The following is a 22,216-nucleotide window of genomic DNA, read 5'->3' as shown; positions in this document are numbered from 1 at the left end:
ATTAGCACCCATCAAATTTAGTCAGGACAAAAAAAAAGCCTATAGGTTAGTGGTACATTTGAAATATATTATAGACAACTGTACAGTGGCAGACAGAATGGAGTGGTTGAAAATCTGAGAAATATAAAGTTATCAACATAGGTAGTAAAAAGTACATAAAATTATCTGAATTAACTGTAGCAACTCTCTATGCCTATCTGAGTTTTGCCAGAGAAGAGGAAAAGGTTAGTCAAGCAGAAATTTGCTTTATTCTCTCCAGTACTTCCTGTAACCTTATTGTAGAAGGTAGGACTGTCATGTGGATAATTATTTAGTCTAAGACTCAGCTCTAACCTGGAGGACTTTACAATTAAAGTGCAGAATTAAAGTAACCAGTCATCCTGATTTACCTGGAAATTAGGAGGTTTCAGCACTGTGGGATTTTCACCGATAAAACCAGGGGAGTCCCAGGTAAACCTAAACAAGTCAGTCAACCTAGTGTAGACACAGCATTGTCATGGGATGAAGATGGCACCAGAGAGTAATAAAGGGACAGCACTACTCTGTTAGTAGATAGGCTGAAGAGAAGCTAGATCTACATCAATGTTAGACATAAGGAAACAAGAATGGAAAATTTCTATTTGGAAAAAAGTGTCAGGATTTGGGAACCACTAAAAAAGTTAGAGAATCCATTTTCTGCACAGTATAAAAAGAAATCTAATTATACCTTTATAATAATGGAAAGAACTCTCTTGTAAGGGAGTAAGCCTGCATCATTAATGATATTCTGAGTATCAGAGCCAACCATCAGTAATGCTGTAAAGCAACACTACTATATTTAAAGTACATAACCAGCAAGGACCTACTGTAGAGCACAGGGAACTCTGCTCAATATTGTGTAATAACCTAAGTGGCAAAAAAATTTGAAAAAGAATAGATACATGTATTTGTATAATGGAATCATTTTTCTGTACACCTGAAACTAACGCAATGTTGTTAATCAAGTATACTCCAATATAAAATAAAAATTAGGGGAAAAAAAGACCAAAAAAAGTAATTCTGTAAGTCATGGGAGGGAAGGGATATTGGGATATATGTGTAAATACAGCTGATTCACTTTGGTGTACCTCAAAAACTGGCAGAGCAGTGTAAAGCAATTATATTCCATTAAAGAGCTTAAAAAAAAAGTAATGCTGAAAAGCATATTCCTGCATTGGGAGATGATGAAGCATAGTTCCCACTAATGTTCTCCTACTCTTTACATATCATCATTCTATTAACATACAAAGTAACCTAACAGGTAATAGACAAGGATTTTAATATGTTTAAATTCTTGTTCTGTGTATACTCCACCACTTGAAAAAGCGGGATTTTTTTGTTTGTTTGTTTTCTGGAAGATTCCCATAAGCAAAACCTGTAGTCATGGTAACATATCACTACACTCACATGTTGCTACATAGAGATAGGGAAGTAGGCTAGCCATCAAAGCTGGTAATGAAGAGCCCAAACGGAGGAAATGACCATACTGTGTCTTCACCTGGGGTATAACAGCAAGGCCTCACCCCACCAAGCTTGTTATTAAACGTGTGAATGGGTAAAGGGCAACTGAACAAGTGCTGTCCTAGAGGAACCGTCTGGAATAAATGGTACCAGTTTCCAGATACTTCTAGGATATGATGAAGATAAATATGTCTCAGCTACACCTGGATGACTTTTGGTTCTTCTACCAACAAAATTAGCATAATTTCTTATAAACCATCTGATTGCTTTGGGGGAATACTTAGCTCATAATTAGGATCTTTCTTTACTCCTGGCTTCAGACAACTGTGACCAATACAATCACTGAAGGGTGAGAAAAAGAAACTTTCTTTCCCCAAAGTTCAGTCATCTCTCACCTTGGGGCACAAACGTGTTGGCCAAAATGGAAAGTCCCACCAAGAACATGAGAAACATCTGGGTTGGTCGATGGCCCATGTGATTCAGTGGTAAAAGTGCAAGACTTCGAACTGAGCCAGTGAGAGTTCCAAAGATTACCTGGAACAGGAAAATATTGCTCCCAAAGTACTGAAGATTGATAAAGATGCCATAAAAGGGTATAATGTTTGCAAATCTGTAGTGAACAAAAGAAGAAAAACACCATACAACTTAGAGCCCAGGTGCTGCAGTTGATGATTATATTCACCCAGGCAGCCAATGATAGCTTTTAAAGAATAAAAACCCAGTCTGATTTGTATAATACTTCATTTTAAGGTGATAAAGATACAATAAAAATTACATGGCTATATATGAAAATGATACAACTTTGGTCATTCGTTTGTCTGAGTCCCTAGACCTAGAGTTGGCAGTGACAGGGAAGTGTACTTGTCCGAATTAGCAAACTGGATGCTGTACGGAAGTTGAATACAGAAGGATTAAAAATTAGAGATAAGGGGAAAAAATATGTATGAGGGTTGTTGGTATCCTGTGAGTCCTTCTTTTCTTTCCCAACCCAAATAATGTAAAGAATTTCCTTTTTATCAACTAGTAATTGAAACTGCAAAGAGACTACCTATGTCCCCTTGACCGGGAAGCACAGTGTCCTGGGATCTAACACAATTCTAGGAAATTTGAAGTTCATATCTGATTTCTTAGGGCTAAGAAAAAATGTAAGAATTCAGGCAAATAAGCATGCACCAACTGCACCATCGGAAATGAAATCAAGGGTTCTGACCGGGGATCTACATTTACCCAGAAAGCATCTAAGGGAAAAGAGTCCACTTTAATGATCTGCTACACTCATTTATGGCTAGATTTAGACATTACAGGAGAAAAAAACCATCACAGATCACAGAAACTGTAAACATGTAAGTTTTTTCTTGACTATAATCTCTACTTTTTCTTTTCACTCTGACTGTCTAGGTTTCAGGAACCTAAGACTGTGACCTATCAGATAGGGGAAAGATAAAAAAGCACAGTGACACTAAATGAAGAAGCAGTCCACTAGGATATGCATAGGAAGAGATAAAATGTAGAATTCACTAGTTATGTTCTTAAACTTGACAGTGTGTCTATATTTTCCTGTATGCTTTTTTTCGGTAGGTCTTCAAAAATTCAGAATTATATTTAAAATTTCTCCTCCTGACTCTACCACAGTAAGTACTTATATCCCCATCAAGAAATAATGAACAAGATTTACTACAGAAGCCCTTGTGCCAGCACACAAATAAACTATCCAAATCAGAAACAAATAAAAGTCACTAATATAGAAGCACATAAAGAAATTACAATGTATTTGTCTAATGGAAACTAAAACACTACAGAGGACAGCAACCTACTATTACATGCAACAGAATGTATGAGCATTGCGGAAAGGGCACCCTCACAGAACCATTTTCATCATTTACATTATGTGACATAATGTTAGATCAGGCAATACTCCTCTGTGTTAATGGAGATCACAAATATTTAAGCTGCTTGTTTGGGAGAGGGCAGTGAAGAAGGAATGCAAGGAAAACAGTGGTGGTGGTGATGGCTATTGTGTACAGGATACAAGAGGGGAACTTCTGGGGAATTAGGATGTTTCTTGATCTGGATGTTGGTTACAGTTTTACATTTGAAAGGTTCATTAATCTGTATATATTCACGATATCTCCAAATTACTGTTTGCAAGACTGACTGCAATTAAAACTGAAAGAAAAAATATACAAATATATATGCCAAATTCTGTACTGTGATGGAAGTTCTCAGCATCAATTGCTGGTGAAGAGACTGGTAGTGTGGTATGACACCACTAACTCTTCATCATGTAATCAGTTCCATGTGAGTCTTTTTAGGACTTTTAACTATCTTCCAACATGGCAATTATTTGGTGTGTTTTCTTCATCTTTTAACTCCAAATCAGTGCCTTCTTCTTCCAGCACTGTTATAACTGATGAAATAAATAGATTCATGTCCCCACTTTTTGAATGTTGTCCTGCACTGTGTGAAGCCCACCTCACAAAGAGCAGGAGACAGATTCTTTTACGCAGGTTGGGTGTGTGGAACAAGTCAAACACAGTAATTTTGGTCTGTGCTGCCTCCAGCTCCTCCTGCATGGTAGCTCTCAAAATCTTCAACAACAACAAACATGTCATTTGCCAGCATGGTGCCAGGTATTGTGGTGAACCCTGTCACCCAATAGGAGATGAGAGATGTGTTCCCTTTCTTTCTAGTATAATATATTGTACATGCAATGACAGGTGTGAACATGATATGAAGGAAGTTGTAGAAAGTTAAAGGAGACTCCAGGAAATTATGCAGCAACAATGATATTTTGAAAATGAGGCCATAGAGGGGGCAGGGCATCCATGAGAGTACATAGGCTATAGATTCAGATCAGGAAACGAACTAAAGAAGTCCTCACATGGCACTGAAAGCTTCTTTTATAAGACACAGCCATGAGAGACGAGAACTGAGCTCGCATTCTCAACTAGCTACCCGTTAGAAAGGCAGATTGTCTATCTCAATAAGGAGAAGGTAGCTGTCAGTTTATGACTTCCCTCCAACCCAGTAACCACCTTCCCTTTCCTGCTCACCTCCATGTTCAAGGTTGCTTCGGCATTCTTTATTCCATTTCTGTGTGCAACTTTTTTAAGTTCCTTTAAGCCCTCATCTGGTTTATTGGTGATAATCAGCCACTGCGCAGACTCCACCAGCCACCTGATGAAGGAAGAGCACACAGTGCAGTCAGCTCTCTCTTTCTTATTTGTCATGTGGTTATTTACAATTGATGCGTTTTGAATCCAGTATCCAGCACTTTAATTGTTGGGTAAAAGATAGAAATTCATGTTCTGTTACACAAATTCTAGGAAAATAGAAGAATGACCACTCCATGCATTGCACCGGAAAGCTATACTACATGCAAACTATACAGACTTTGGAGTAAAATTTCCTCTCTGCTTACTCAGAAGATTTTCCAAGAAGTTTATGGGACTTAAGCTTGAGAGTCCTCCAAGTGCAGAATTTCTTTCCAGAGCTTGTTATAGGTTCTAGCAAATTTCTGCTCACAGTGTATATTTATAAAACTTATTCTTTAATCCCTCCAATTATGTGAGCTTAAAGCCCAATGATTGCTGTACTCGTGCCACTATCAGCTATGCTGGTAACTAACTACATAAGTAAGTCACTTGTTTACATTTGCCTCAGTTTTCTCATCAATAAAATGGTGACAATAGTGCCGTCTTAATGTAGGGTTGTTATGAGGATAGAATGACATAACGGATGAGTCTGATGTGGATTAAACTTTCCTCCCTCTCTGAATTCATCTCTCTTTATTAAATCTACGGTCATCTGCCTGTGGTCACTAAAGCTGATTCTCCCTGTTTTAAGTGTAGGAATGAAGTTATCCATAAATAAGTATTTGTTAAAATTATTTAAGGTAAGAATACTGCTGAACAAATAATGTGAATCACCCAACCTACTAGGCAATGGTAGTACTGGAGAAATTTCACTGCTATTTTGTCAACAACCTATTGATATATGAATACTGTTGCTGCCTCTTCTTTTATCCAAGTTCATCTACAAAAATGAAAATCACCAGAAACTTACCATAACTTAACTCACTCCAAAGTCAAAAAAAGAATTAAAGCTATTTCTTTCTTAAATATTTGAGTCTGTATTTTACATTAAGGAAAATAATATTTGAATAACTCCATGACCACTGTACTGGGTAAGATTTATGAAGAAGGATGGCAGAAATCATCTAGAACTCCCTGGCAGAAAGTTTATTGCTACTCTGTGTTCTGCTTCTCAAATCTCAATTTGCACAAAGTGAACACATGAGAGACATGGGTTTTAGGTCTAAACAATAAGATATAGTCCATGGAATAAGAAAATCAATATATGCCAATTCGATATGCATTTTCATCCCAAGTTCCCTTAAGACAGAGTGAGAGAAGGCTCATACCTTGAGGAAAGAAAGAAGACAAAGAAAGGTATAGACACCACCAGCTGCAGGGTGCACCACTCTCAAAAGACAAGAGCCAGTCCTCCCAGCATTATCTGCCCAATACTAATGGCACAGGATATCAGTGTTATTACCATGGCTTTTGACTGGGATCTTGTCCACTCTACAACTGAAAGAAAATCCAATTGGGATATTAATGTCAAACAAGAGTGAAATTTCAAAGTCAAATTCAAGGCTTGGAAGCTGGAGTAGATCAAAATTGTTGACTTACTGAGCATACTGATATTTGTTAGGACGACCACAGCAGAACAACCTGACCAGAAGCGTAGTGAGCAGTAAATGAGGAAGGTGGGAGCAAAGGCTGCACAGGTCCCAGAGATGGCGAGCTGGAGCAAACACCACCTGAGAATCAACTTTCACCCAAACCTAAGAAACAGAGAGGCAGGTTAGATTATGGGAACAATGACAACCTGTAGTAAAAATTAAGGAAATGAAAGCATATTCTGAAATATAAAGAATGTTTTAATAAGTGATTTTTTCTGAAAGCCTGAAAAATCAAGAGGTAAATCAACAACAGGAATCTCCTCAAAGTAACACTCCTCATCTATAATACATGCTAACAGTACCAAAATTTCATCATCTCATCACCAAGAGGGCTCTGACACCAAGTGGTACCATATAAAGGAAACTATAATGTTGGAAATTGAAATATAGCATAAGCACTCACTATACAAGCATGTGTATTTAGCATAGTAGAGAGTCTCTATAGTGTCTGGAACATAAGAGAGCAGCAAGTATACTTGGGTCTCTAGGGCCAGACAAGTCAAGGCTAAACTAATGCCAAAGATCAGTGGAACAAAGCATCAAAGTGGTTGAGCGTTTATGGAAGAGTCACTCTTTGACAAATCTGAATTTATAAGCCTCAAGCAGTGTACTTTTCTAGAACAGAATATAAGAGCACCATAACCCAGACAGAGGATATTATATAAATTTCTCAGTGGAAAGAATTATGTAAGATGGAGAATTATGTTAAAAAGAAAGTGAAGGACAAATAAGAAAAAGGGAATCCCATTGGCGTCGAGAAAAGGGGACCTTAGTAGATACAACTTGGACTAAACAGGATGTGCTAATATATATGCCCAGTAATAAAAAACTAATTGACACATTTAGAGATTGCAATTTCTTCTGCAATACTTGAAACACAATTCTTCAAAAATTCAAATAATCCCCACACATCTAGGAATGACTGAATTTAGTAATCACAGGACCACTTTTACTTGGTAATCCCTCATTCTTTGCAAAGCCTTTCACTTCTCACTATGCTTTTTGTGTATCACCAGGCTTTTACCTGTATAAATATTTTTTATTATGATTTAATTTTAAATTTTAGGCATTTCTATTATAATTTCTTCTTTGATCGATGAGTCACTTAGAAATATTTTTAAACTTCCAAAGCATGAGATTGTTCATCTTTGTTGTGGTTGTTGGCTTGTAATGTCAATGATTTGTGGCCATTATTTGTACCATTTCTATGACCATTTGTATGATACTAACCTTTAAGCTTTGTGGAACTGATTTATGGCCTAGTACATGAACAAGTTTCATAATGTTCTATTTGTGTTTGAGAAGATCTAATTTTCTATATGTTATCATAATCCACAAACATTAATGGTGATGTTTAAGAATTCTACATTGTGATAAGCACTTTGGCTATTTAACCTAAGAGTATGCTAACATTAAAGAGGTAAACTAAAATCCCTCATTGAGAGAATAGATATGTATATTTCTACTAGTAGAGTTATCAATGATTTTTCTTGAGATTTGTGAAGTTCCTACATACTGTGCATAGAATTTTAGAATATTTCTATCTTCCTGGTACACTGAACATTTATCAATATACAGTGTCTCTCTCTGTTCTCCCTGATGTGTTTATATTAGTTTATTTCCTAGCTATATTTTTTCATCATTTTATTTTCCACCTTTTCATATTCTTAGGTTTTAGACACGTCTCTAAGAGTATCAATATCTAGATTAAAAAATTACTCTGATAATCTTTGTATTTTAACTGGGAATTTAAACCAAAAACATTTATTTTTATTACCGACATGCTTGTGTTGTTTATAAAATTGTACATTTGCTTTCTATTTGTCTCATTTAATGCTTCTTTTTTCTTCTTTCTTGTTGTTGAAACATTATTTTAGTTTTTGTTTGTTTAATTTTTATTTTGTTTTCTTATTCTTTTTCCCCATCTCTACCAACTTTGAAGTTAGACCCTTTAATTTTTTTATTATGGTTATTCTTGAAAATTTATTATGTATATTAAAGACAATTTAAATATTTTTTAAAAATTCAAATAATCCACACAAAGGCAGAAGATGTGAAACATAAGGACAAAAACAACACCAAATAATCATACTAATAATCATTATCACCATCTGGAAATAATGTATAAAACAAAAAATGAAATGGTAAACTGAAATAAATCATAACAACAATCACATCAAACTAGTTGCTGATGACATAAACACTCTATAGAATGACAGAGATACCAGAATGGGTTAAAAAAAAAAACATTTTGTTCTGCCCACAATAATACTAAACTATTATAGGTTGAAAGTAAATTATGTATACAGTTCAAATAGAAATAAGAAGGATGGTGTCTTTATATTCAACTAAATATAAAAATAAAATACATTTTCAGAACTAATAATGCTGAAAATGCCATCTATAAACTCAGCAAAAGTTTGAAATATATGAAACAAATTGACAGAATTAGATACACTATTCAAATTCTATACCATTTAGTAATAACTCACCATTCACCCCATCACTCTTATCCTTCAGATGATCTCTAATCTACATTTTGTCTCCACTAATTTTCCTATTCTAGGTATTTTATATAAGAGAATACAACATTTGTCTTATTGTGCCTGGCATATTTCATTTAGCATAATTTTTTCAAGGTTCATTTATGTTGTACCATATACCAGAACTTCATTCTTTTTTCTTGATAAATAATATTCAATTAAATATATTCCAGACTGAGACAGGAAGATGGAGGAGGAGTAGGATGTGGAGATCACCTTCCTTCCCACAAATACATCAAGAATACATCATGGGTTGAACAGCTTCTACAGAACACCTAGCAAACACTGGCAGGGGACCTCAGACTTCCAAAAAGGCAAGAATATCCCCATGTAACAGGGTAGAGCAAAAGAAAAGAGGGGGGGAAAGAGACAAAGGAATCTGGAGGAGACTTGCCCCACTAGGAGGGAGCTGTGAAGGGGGGAAGTTTCCACACACTAGGAAGCCCCCTTACTGGTGGGGATAGGGGAAGCTTCAGAGCCCCCAGAGGAGAGAGCAACATCAGGTGTGTGGAGGGCAGAGCACAGAGATCCCCACATGGAAGATCAGTGGCAGTCAGCACTTTCCAGCCTGAGATGCCTGTCTGCTCACTCACTGGGGTGGGTGGGGGCTGGATGTCGAGGCTTGGGCTTCGGAGGTCAGACCCCAGGGAGAGGGCAGCAGTTGGCTGCTTGAGGAGAGCCTGGGGGCCTAGTGAACCACAGCTATCTGGGAGGGAGTCTGGGGAAAATCCTGGGCCTGATGAAGAAGCAGAAGACCTTTGTTTCAGGGTGCTCAAGAGGCGGCCCGCCATGGAAGGTTCCTGCTCTGTGCACTCATAGACAACAGGGCAACACCTACCCAAGCACCCCTGTGAGCCGTGGCTGTTATGCTGGAACACAGAGCCTGCCACCATGGACACCACGGGTCCTGTGTGTAAGGCAGGTCACTGTCCATACACTCCCAGGAGCTGGTGCAGCCTGCCACTGCCAAGGGTCCCGTGTTCTGAGACCAAATTCCCTGGGCGTACACATAGCACACCTCAGGCTCACACCAAACTCTGCTACTGCAGGCACTCCCTGCACATTTAAATTGGACTGCCATATGCCTCCCTCCCCCAGCCTGAAAGAGCAAGTGAGACCTGATCAGTCACTGCTTTTGCCCCCTTTTGCCTGGGCAGGGGACCAACATCAGAGAGCAGCACACACGCAGATGTGGGACCAAAACTAAAACTCAACCCCGGGACTCTGGGACCAAAGAAGAGAAAGGAAAACCTCCCCATACACCCACAGGAGGAGCAGATTAAATACCCATAATTGGCTTCATAAACCTGGCATCTGTTGATTACCTGAATACATGAGTGTTCCTACAATTGAGGTTGTGGACTTTGGGAGCAAATACATGCAGGAGTAAGGCCAGATCAGAGTCTGAACTAACACCACAGTGCCCACAGCAGGTGTAGAGACCTACCTAGAAGTATTGGAGGACTTCCTGGTTTGCTTTCTGCTTTTGACTTGTTTGGTACTCTGTATTTGATAATTTAGTTTTTAGTGTATACTTTTGTGTGTGAGTTTGTTTATTGGTTTGGTTGCTCTCTTCTTTGTTTTCTCTATTTTTTTTCTATTTTTTTCTCTTTTTTCTTTTTGTGAGTGCATATGTGTACATCTCTTAGTGTGATTTTCTCTAAGTTTTGCTTTTACCATTTGTCTTGGGGTTTTGTCTGTTCTCTTTCTTGCTTGCTTGCTTGCTTGCTTGCTTCCTTTCTTTCTTTCTTCTTCTTCCTTTTCTTCCATGCTGTGCAGCATTCAGGGTCTTTGTGCCCTGGCCCGGCGTCAGACCTGGGCCTCCAAGCTATGAGAGCTCAGTCCAGGACATTGGACCAACAGAGAACTCCTGACCACATGGAATACTAATCTGTGAGAGCTGTCCCTGATGTCTCCACCTCAACACTAAGATCCAGCTCCACCCAACGGAAAGCAAGATCCAATGCTGGATGCCTCATGCCAAACAATTACCGAGACAGGAACGTAACCCCATCCATTAGCAGACAGGCTGCCTATAGTGTGGTTGTTTTGGGGTTTGGGGGTTTTGGGGGGCTTTTTTGGTTTTTTTGTTAGGTTGGTTGGTTTTCAGTTTTGGTTGGTTTTCTCTGTGATGTTCTGATTGCATACTGGGGTTCTTCCTTCAGGTCTTTCTAGTGCTTTATGTTCTATTGGGTTCTGTGTCTTGTGCATGTATGTGTTTCCTTCATTGGTATTTGTTTGACTTATCACTCTGCCATTAGTCTGGGGTTTGGACATTCTTTTTTAATCTTTGTTAAACCTTTATTGCAGGGAAAAGCAACCTCTGAAGTCTGGACTACTCAACCAGAAGTCAAGTAGGAGGCTCAGGGGAGGAAGCTCTGAATCCAGGATGATAGACCATGAGAGAGTCCTCAGCCACAGGGAAGATTAACTGCAGAGAATTCTCATGGATCCCTGTATCAGAGGCTAAGACTCGGCTCCATCTGACTGTCTGCAACTGCCAGTGTTGGATACCTCACACCAAACTACAAACAAGACAGGAACACAAACACACCCATCAGCACACAGACTACTTAAAAACATATTAACCTCACAGATACCCTAAAACACACCACTTGACATGGCCCTGCTCATCAGAGAGAAAAGACACAGATCCACACACTGGAAAACAGACACCAGACCTTCCCACCAGGAAGCCTACTCAAGACAATGGACAAACACCAACACAGGGGGCAGAGAGCAAAAACAAGAGGAATTAACTACTAGACAGCATAGGGAAAGGAGATAGCTGATACTAAAAATTAGACAAAATGAGAAAACAAAGAAACACCTTGCAGGAAAAGGATCAAGATAAAACACTCAAAAGACCTAATAAATGAAGATGAAATAGGAAAATTGCCTTAAAATAGCATTCAGAGTAACGATAGTAAAGATGATCCAAAATCTCGAAAACAAAACAGAGAAAATAGAAGAAACATTCCATAAGGACTAAGAAGAACTAAAGAGCAAACAAACAGTAATGAACAAAAACAATTGAAATTAAAAATACTCTACATGGTATACACAGCAGAAAAGCTGAGGCAGAAGAACAAGGAAGTGAGCAGGAAGATAGAAAGGGGGAAAATTGACACAGAACAGGAAAATCAAAAAAGAATAAAAAGAATGGAAGACAGTTTCAGGGACCTTGGTGACAACATTAAACACACCAACATTCGAATCATACGGATCCCAGAAGAAGAAGAAAAAAAAAAGGCACTGAGAAACTATTTGAAGAGGTTATAGTGGAAAACTTCCCCAACATGGGAAAGGAAATAATTTTCAAGTCCAAGAAGTGCAGAGAGTCCTACACAATAAACCCAAGGTGAAATACATAGAGGCACATATTAATCAAACTAACAAAAATTAAAACACAAAGAAAAAATATGAAAAGTAGCAAGAGAAAAGCAATAAATAACATATAAGGGAAAACCCATAAGGATAACAGCTGACCTTTCTGCAGAAACTCTGCAGGCCAGAAGGGAGTGGGAGGATATGCTGAAAGACCTGAAAGAGAAAAACCTACAGCCAATACTCTACCCAGAAAGAATCTCATTCACATTTGACACAGAAATCAAAAGCTTTACAGACAAGCATAAGTTAAGAGAATGCAGCACCACCAAACCAGCCTTACAACAATTGCTTAAGAAACTTCTTTAAGTAGGAAACACAAGAGAAGGAAAAGAACTACAAAAACAAACCCAAAACAATTAAGAAAATGGTAATCGGAACACACATGTCAATATCACCTTAAATGTAAATGGATTAAATGCTCCAATCAAAAGACACATACTGCCTGAATGGATACAAAAAAAAAAAAAAAGACCCTTCTATACACTGCTTACAACAAACTCACATCAGACCAAAGGACACATACAGACTGAAAGGAAAGGGATGGAAAAAGATATTCCATGTAAAGGGAAGTCAAAAGAAAGCTGGAGTAGCAATACTCATATCAGACAAATTAGACTTTAAAGTAAAGACTATTAAAAGAGACAAGGAAGGACACTACACAATGATCAAGGGATCCATCCAAGAAGAAGATATAACAATTGTAAATATCTCTGTACCCACGATAGGAGCACCTCAATACATAAGGCAAATGCTAACAACCATAAAAGGAGACTTTAACACCCCACTTATGTCAGTGGACAGATCACCCAAACAGAGAATAAATATGGACACACAAGCTTTAAATGACACATTAGACAATCTCAACTTAATTGATATTTATAGGACATTCCACCCAAAACCTACAGAATATACTTTCTTCTCAAGTGCACATAGAACATTTTCCAGGATAGATCACATCTTGGGTCACAAATCAAGCCTTGGCAAATTCAAGAAAATTGAAATCATATCAAGCATCTTCTCTGACCACAACACCATGAGACTAGATATCAATTACAGGAAAAAAAACTGGAAAAAATACAAAAATATGGAGGCTAAACAATACACTATTGAACAACCAAGAAATCATTAAAGAAATCAAAGAGGAAATCAAAAAATATCTAGAAACAAATGACAATGAAAACACAACAACCCAAAATGTATGGGACACAGTAAAGCAGTTCTAAGAGGGACGTTTATAGCAATACACTCATACCTTAAGAAACAAGAAAAATATCGAATAAACAACCTAACCTTACACCTCAAACAATTGGAGAAAGAAGAACAAAAAAACCCCAAAGTGAGCAGAAAGAAAGAAATTGTAAAGATCAGATCAGAAATAAATGAAAAAGAAAGGAAGGAAACAATAGCAAAGATCAATGAAACGAAAAGCTGGTTCTCTGAGAGGATAAACAAAATTCATAAACCATTAGCTAGACTCATGAGAAAAAAGAGAGAAGAAGCAAATCAACACAATTAGAAATGAAAAAGAAGTAACAAATGAAACCACAAAAATACAAAAGATGATGAGAGACTACTACAAGCAACTATATGCCAACAAATTGGATAACCTGAAGGAAATGGATAAATTCTTAGAAAAATACAATTTTCCAAGCCTTAACCAGGAACAAATAGAAAATATGAACAGACCAATCACAAGTACGGAAATAAAGACTGCGATTAAAATGCTCCAAACAATAGCCCAAGGCCAGGTGGCTTCACAGGCGAATTCTATCAAACATTTAGAGAGGAGCTAACACGTATCCTTCTCAAACTCTTCCAAAATATCGCCAAAGGAGGAACACTCTCAAACTCGTTCTATGAGGCCACCATCAGCCTGATACCAAAACCAGGCAAAGATCTCACAAAAAAAGAACATTACAGGCCAATATCACCGATGAATATAGATGCAAAAATCCTCAACAAAATACTAGCTAACAAAATCCAACAGCACATTTAAAACATCATACACCATGAGCAAGTTGGGTTTATCCCTGGGTTGCAAAGATTCTTCAATATATGCAAATCAATCAATGTGATACATCACATCAACAAATTGAAGGATAAAAACCATATGATCATCTCAATAGATACGGAAAAAGATTTGACAAAATTCAGCATCCATTTATGATAAAAGCTGTCCAGAAAATGGACATAGAAGGAAATTACCTCAACATAAAAAAAGCCATATATGACAAACTAAAAGCCAACATCACTCTAAATGGTGAAAAACTGAAAGCTTTGCCTCTAAGGACAGGAACAAGACAAGGGTGCCCACTCTCACCACTATCATTCAACATAGTTTTGGAAGTTTTAGCCACAGCAATCAGAGAAGAAAATGAAATAAAAGCAATCCCAGATGGAAAAGAAGTAAAATTGTCACTCTTTGCAGATGGCATGATCATATATACAGAAAACCCAAAAGACTCTACCAGAAAAATGCTAGTACTAATCAATGAATTTAGTAAAGTAATGGGATACCAAACTAATGCACAGAAATCTCTTGCATTCCTATACAGTAAAAACAAAAAAGCAGAAAGAGAAATTAAGGAAACAATCCCATTTACCATTGCAACAAAAAGAATACAATACCTAGGAATAAACCTGCCTAAGGAGGCAAAAGACCTGTATACAGAAAACTATAAGACACTGAGGAAAGAAATCAAAGACAATACAAACAGATAGAGAAACATACCACATTCTTGGATGGGAAAAATCAACATTATGAAAATGCCTGTACTACCCAAAACAATTTACAGATTCAATACTATCCCTGTCATATAACCAATGACATTTTTCACAGAACTAGAACAAGAAATCTTATGATATGTATGGAAATGCAAAAGACCCCAAATAGCCAAAGCAATCTTGAGAAGGAAAGATGAAGTTGGTGGAATTAGGCTTCTGACTTCAAACTATACTACAAGGCTACAGTGATCAAGACAGTATGGTACTGGCACAAAAACAGAAAAATAGACCAAAGGAACAAAATATAGATCCCAGAGGTAACGCACGCTCATATGAGCACCTTACCTTTGACAAATGAAGCAAGAATATACAATGGAAAAAAGACAGCCTCTTCCATAAGCGGTGCTGGGATAATTGGACAGCTACATGAAAAAGAATGAAGTTAGATCACTTCCTAATACCACACACAAAAAATAAACTCAAAATGGATTAAAGACCTAAATGTTATGCCACATACGATAAAACTCCTAAAGGAAAACATAGGCAGAGCACTCTAAGACATACGTCAAAGTAAGATCCTTTTTGACCCACCTCCTAGAATAACGGAAATAAAATCAGAAGTAAAGAAATGGGACTGAAAATCTTAAAAGCTTTTTGCACAGTGAAAGAAACCATAAATAAGAAAAGAAGACAACCCTCAGAACAGGAGAAAATACTTGCCAATGAAGCAATGGACAAAGGATTAATCTCCAAAACATATAAACAGTTCACGCAGCTTAATACCAAAAAAGCAAATAACCCAATCCACAAATGGGCAGAAGACCTAAATAGACATTTCTCCAAAGACATGCAGATGGCTAACAAACACATGAAAAGGTGCTCAACATCACTAATCATTAGAGAAATGCAAGTCAAAGCCACAGTGAGGTATCACGTCACATTGGTCAGAATGGCCATCATCAAAAATTTTAGAAATAATAAATGTTGGAGAAGGTCTGGAGAAAAGGGAACTCTCCTGCACTGTTGGTGGGAATGTAAGTTGGTATAGCCACTATAGAAAAGAGTTTGGAGGTTCCTTAAAAAACTAAAAGTGGAACTAGCATATGATCCAGTAATCCCACTCCTGAGCATATACCCAGAGAAAACCATAATCCAAGAAGAAACATGTACCATAATGTTCATTGCAGCACTATTTACAATAGCCAGGACATGGGAGCAACCTGCATGCCCATCAACAGATGAATGGATAAAGAGGATGTGGCACATATATACAATGGAATATATAAAGGAATGAAATGGAGCTATATGTAATGAGGTGGATAGACCTAGAAACTGTCATACAGAGTGAAGCAAGACAGTAAGAGAAAAACAAACACCATACGCTAATTCATATATATGGACGCTAAAAAAATGGTACTGATGAACCCAGTGACAGATCAAGAAAAAAGATGCAGATGCAGAGAATGGACTTAAGGACACAGGGGTGAGGGGGCAAAGGGGAAGCTGGGCCAAAGTGAAAGAGTAGCATAGACATATATACACTACCAACTGTAAAATAGATAGCTAGTGGGAAGTTGCTGTGTAAAAAAGGGAGGTCAACTCAATGATGGGTGATGACTTAGAGTGCCAGGATAGGGAGGCTGGGAGGGAGTCACAGGAGGGAAGGGATATGGGGATATATGTGAAAATACAGCTGATTCACTTTGGTGTACCTCAAAAACTGGTACAAGAGTGTAAAGCAATTATCTTCCAATAAAGTGCTTTTAAAAAAAAAGATGATTCAAGATCTCAGAAACAGTACAGAGGCACAGATGGAGAAAATACAAGATATGTTTCACAAGGAGCTAGAAGAACTAAGGAGCAAACAAACTGTAATGAACAACACAAAATTGAAATTAAAAATACTCTAGAAGGAATCAATAGCAGAATAACTGAGACAGAAGAATGGATAAGTGACCTGGAATATAGAACAGTGGAAATAACTGGCACAGAGCAAAATAAAGAGAAAAGGATGAAAAGAATTTAGGACAGTCTGAGACCTCTGGGAAAACATTAAATGCACCAACATTTGAATTATAGGGGTCCCAGAAGAAAAAGAGAAAGAGAAAGGATCTGAGAAAATATTTGAAGAGATTATAGTCCAAAACTTCCCTAACATGGGGAAAGAAATAGTCAATCAACTCCAGGAAACACAGAGAATCCCACATAGGATAAAGCCAAGGAGAAACACACCCAGACACATAGTAATCAAACTATCAAAATTAAATATAAAGAAAAAATATTAAAAGCAGCAAGGGAAAAGCAATGAATAATATAAAGGGAATCCCCATAAGGGTATCAGCTGATTTTTCAGCAGCAACTCTACAGGCCAGAAGGGAGTAGCAGGATATATTTAAAGTGATGAAAGGGCAAAACCTACAAACAAGATTACTCTACCCAGGAAGGATCTCATTCAGATTTGACAGAGCAATCAAAATCTTTATAGACAAGCAAAAACTAAGAGAATTCAGCACCACCAAACCAGCTTTGAAACAACTGTTAAAGGAACTTCTCTAAGTGAGAAACACAAGAGAAGAAAAATTCCTACAAAAACAAACCCAAAGCAACTAAGAAAATGGTAACAGGAACATATATATTGATAATTATCTTAAATGTAAAAGGATTAAATACTCCAACCAAAAGACACAGACTGGCTAAATGAATACAAAAAGAAGATCCATATATATGCTGTCTACAAAAGATACACTTCAAAACTAGGGACAGGATGGCGGCTAAGTAGAGAGACATGGAGTGCATCCCTCTCCACAGATGCATTGGGAATGTACGGAAGGACGCAGTAATTCCCACAGAGAACCAGCTGAACACCAGCAGATGGCCTCAGACACCAGAAAGGACCGTGGGGAGCCTGATATAGCCGGTAAGGGGGCATCTATGACAGCTCAAAGAGGGTGAAGCGGCGGAGCTGTGGCAGACGGGAGGGAGTGAGAAACATACGGAGGGTCTGCAGCGCAGCTCAGCGTTCTGTACTGAGAGGTCGATCCGCTGCTGAACGGAGGGTCCAGGAGCGGGAGCATGGGAACTGGAGAGCTGGTTCAGGGTGAGAAACATTGTTGCCAGTAGGGTGACGCACCGAGAGGACAGAAGGGAGGAGGTCCGCGGAGAGGAGTGCCCGTCCCTGAGAGCTGCCCAGCCATGATGGAGGCTGGAGGCTGCAGGCTCATGGGCAGGGGGGAGGAGCCACTTGCATAGCCTCTCTCTCTCTTTAGGCACCTCTGCAACAGGCAGTGGAGAGACGCCCGTGGGCCACCTAAGGCACTCAGGGATAACAAGCACTCTCAGGTGCTCAGGCGGGGCTAGATTAAAACCCCTTGCAATGCCAGCAGCAGGGAGGCTGCCGAGAGAGAAAAAAAAAAAAAAAACCCGAGAGAGGCCCAACTCTAAGACTTTCTGTTTACGCCTGAGCCACCAGCGTCCCTCTGCAACAGGCACCTCCAAGCCTGACTGAAGCAACAGTGCGCCACTGCTCACTCACTTCCAGGAGAAAGAGCCACAATTGTACCCTCTCCCTCCCCACACACCAACGCTTACAGACGAACAATAAAGGAAACTCTGCTGGTCACAGAATAATGCAAAAAAAGGCATGGAGAAGGCATGGAGAAGGACACTTACAGCTGAGACGCTAAGGAAACAGAAATAGTAGTATCAATACCTATTGAACTGGTCCATTCTGGGATCAGTTCTGGATTTTTTTTTTCTTTCTTTTTCTCTCTCTCTCTTTTTTTTTTTTTTTTTTTCATTATTAAATACGATCTTAGCCCTAAGGGATTTACAAGTTTTATAACATAATTTTTTATTGATATCTTTTATTCTTTTTTTTTATGTACTTCTATATCTAGCTAAGTTTTTGGTAGTACAGACAATATATCTCTCATACTTTCCTTTCATTACTATCTTTTATACATTTCTATTCCTTTCTTTTTATTTGCATATTTCCAACCACATTACGCACTTCTGTTCCCCTTTCTTCCAGCCATTTTAAGCTTATTTTATCTTAACATACTTATAAGCAACACTATCGGTCTGTTCAGACTCCTTGCTCTATTCTCCAGATGACACACTGCCTTGGTATTTAATATTAGGCTTTTGTCCTTATCTTAGTTCTTAGTAAAGTTGTCTAATTACATTCTGAGAATCTCCACTCTCTGATGTGGTACTCTGGCTCTTTTCTATATTTGATCCTAGATTACAAAATCTCCCTGGATTAATGTTTGTATGTGGAAGGTGTTATTTGTTTGCTTGTTTGCTTTTGCTTTTGTCTCTGATTTGTTCTCTTTGCGTTGTCAATTTCTGTTGGGTTTCTCTTTGAATATCTGATAGCACACTGGGGTTCTGTCAGGTCTTTCTAGAGCCTTATGTCCTAACGGATTCAGTAATTGTGTGTCTTATACATGTATGTGTTTCCTAGACTTCAAATTCGTTTAATCCAATACTTGGACATTAGTCTGAGGCTTGGACAGTCTTCTATAAACACCTCTATCGCCAGGACAAGCAACCCCAAAAGTTTGGACAACCATGAGGAAACAAAGAAACACCATGCAGGCAAAGGAGCAGGAAAAAAACCCACAAGACCAAATAAATGAGGAGGAAATAGGAAAAATGCCTGAAAAAGAATTTAGAGTAATGATAGTAAAAATGATACAAAATCTCGATAACAAAATAGAGAAAGTACAAGAAACAGTTCATAAGAACTCAGAAAAACAAACAGCAATGGATAACAAAATAACTGAAATTAAAAATACTCTAGATGCTATAACCAGCAGAATGACTGAGGCAGAAGAACGAATAAGTGAGTTGGAAGATCGAATGGGGGAAATAAATGCCACAGAGCAGGAAAAAGAATAAAAAGATTAGAAGACAGTCTCAGAGACCTCAGTGATAACCTTAAACGTACCAACATTCGAATTATAGGCATCCCAGAAGAAGAAGAAAACAAGAAAGGGTCTGAGAAAATATTTGAGGAGGTTATGGTGGAAAACTTCCCCAACATGGGAAGGGAAATAATTAACCAAGTCCAAGAAGCACAGAGAGTCCCATACAGAATAAACCCAAGGAGAAATACACCTAGACACATATTAATCAAACTAACGACAATTAAACACAAAGAAAAAATATGAAAAGCAGCAAGAGAAAAGCAACAAGCAACATATAAGGGAAAACCCATAAGGATAACAACTGACCTTTCTACAGAAACTCTGCTGGCCAGAAGGGAATGGCAGGATATCCTGAAAGTCCTGAAAGAGAAAAACCTACAGCCAAGAATACTCTACCCAGCAAGATTCTCATTCAGATTTGAGGGAGAAATCAAAAGCTTTCCAGACAAGCAAAAGTTAAGAGAATTCAGCACCACCAAACCAGCCTTACAACAAGTGCTAAAGGAACTTCTCTAAGTAGGAAACACAAGAAAAGGAAAACACCTACAAATACAAACCCAAAACAATTAAGAAAATGGTAACTGGAACACACATGTCAATAATCACTTTAAATGTAAATGGATTAAATGCTCCAACCAAAAGACACAGACTGGCTGAATGGATACAAAAACAAGACCCTTCTATATGCTGCCTACAAGAAACCCACTTCAGACCAAGGGATACACATAGACTGAAAGGAAAGGGATGGAAAAAGAGATTCCATGCAAATGGAAGTCGAAAGAAAGCTGGAGTAGCAATACTCATATCAGACAAATTAGACTTGAAAGTAAAGACTATTAAAAGAGACAAGGAAGGACACTACATAATGATCAAGGGATCCATTCAAGAAGAACATATCACAATGGTAAATATCTATGCCCCCACCATAGGAGCACCTCAATACATAAGGCAAATGCTAACAGCTATAAAAGGGGACATCGACAGGAACACAATAATAGTGGGAGACTTGAACACCCCACTTACATCAATGGACAGATCATCCGAACAGAAAATAAATAAAGACACACAAGCTTTAAATGACACATTAGACCATCTCGACTTAATTGATATTTATAGGACATTCCATCCAAAAACGACAGACTACACGTTCTTCTCAAGTGCACACGGAACATTTTCCAGGACAGATCACATCTTGGGTCACAAATCAAACCTCGGCAAATTCAAGAAAATTGAAATTATATCAAGCATCTTCTCAGACCACAACGCCATGAGACTAGATATCAATTACAGGAAAAAAAACTGCAAAAAATACAAACATATGGAGGCTAAACAATTCACTCTTAAACAACCAAGGAATCACTAAAGAAATCAAAGAGGAAATCAAAAAATATCTAGAAACAAATGACAACGAAAACACAACAACCCAAAACCTATGGGACGCAGCAAAAGCAGTTCTAAGAGGGAAGTTTATAGCAATACAGTCCTACCTTAAGAAACAAGAAAATGATCGAATAAACAACCTAAGCTTACACCTAAAACAACTAGAGAATGAAGAACAAAGAAACCCCAAAGTGAGCAGACTGAAAGAAATCATACAGATCAGAGCAGAAATAAATGAAAAAGAAAGGAAAGAAACCATAGCAAAAATAAATAAAACTAAAAGCTGGTTCTTTGAGAAGATTAACAAAATTGACAAACCATTAGCCAGACTCATCAAGAAAAATAGGGAGAAGATGCAAATCAACAGAATTAGAAATGAAAAAGGAGAAGTAACAACAGACACCTCAGAAATACAAAACATCATGAGAGACTACTACAAGCAACTATATGCCAATCAGTTGGATAACCTGGAAAAATGGATAAATTCTTAGAAAAATACAATCTTCCAAGACTGAACCAGGAAGAAATAGAAACCATGAACAGACCAATCACAAGTACGGAAACTGAGGCAGTGATTAAAAATCTCCCAACACACAAAAGCCCAGGACCAGATGGGTTCACGGGCGAATCCTATCAAACATTTCGAGAAGAGTTAACACCTATCCTTCTCAAACTCTTCCAAAATATTGCAGAAGGCGGCACACTCCCAAATTCATTCTACGAGGCTACCATCAGCCTGATACCACAACCAGGCAAAGATGTCACAAAAAAAAGAAAACTACAGACCAATATCACTGATGAATATAGATGCAAAAATCCTCAACAAAATACTAGCTAACAGAATCCAACAGCACATTAAAAAAATCATACACCATGATCAAGTGGGGTTTATCCCTGGAATGCAAGAATTATTCAATATACACAAATCAATCAATGTGATACATCATATTAACTAATTGAAGGATAAAAACCATATGATCATCTCAATAGATGCAGAAAAAGCTTTTGACAAAGTTCAACAT

The 22,216-nt window shown here is 37.9% G+C and overlaps 1 pseudogene; it reads right to left on the bottom strand.

Annotated features, from left to right (window-relative positions):
* The window catches only part of LOC130848970 (solute carrier family 22 member 10-like), a 46,077-nt pseudogene that overhangs the window by 6,468 nt on the left and 17,393 nt on the right, over positions 1–22,216 (bottom strand).

The sequence above is a fragment of the Hippopotamus amphibius genome, chromosome 3 (assembly GCF_030028045.1).
Source record: "Hippopotamus amphibius kiboko isolate mHipAmp2 chromosome 3, mHipAmp2.hap2, whole genome shotgun sequence".
Classification (NCBI taxonomy): Eukaryota; Metazoa; Chordata; class Mammalia; order Artiodactyla; family Hippopotamidae; genus Hippopotamus; species Hippopotamus amphibius.
This window is presented reverse-complemented; position numbering and strand designations above follow the sequence as displayed.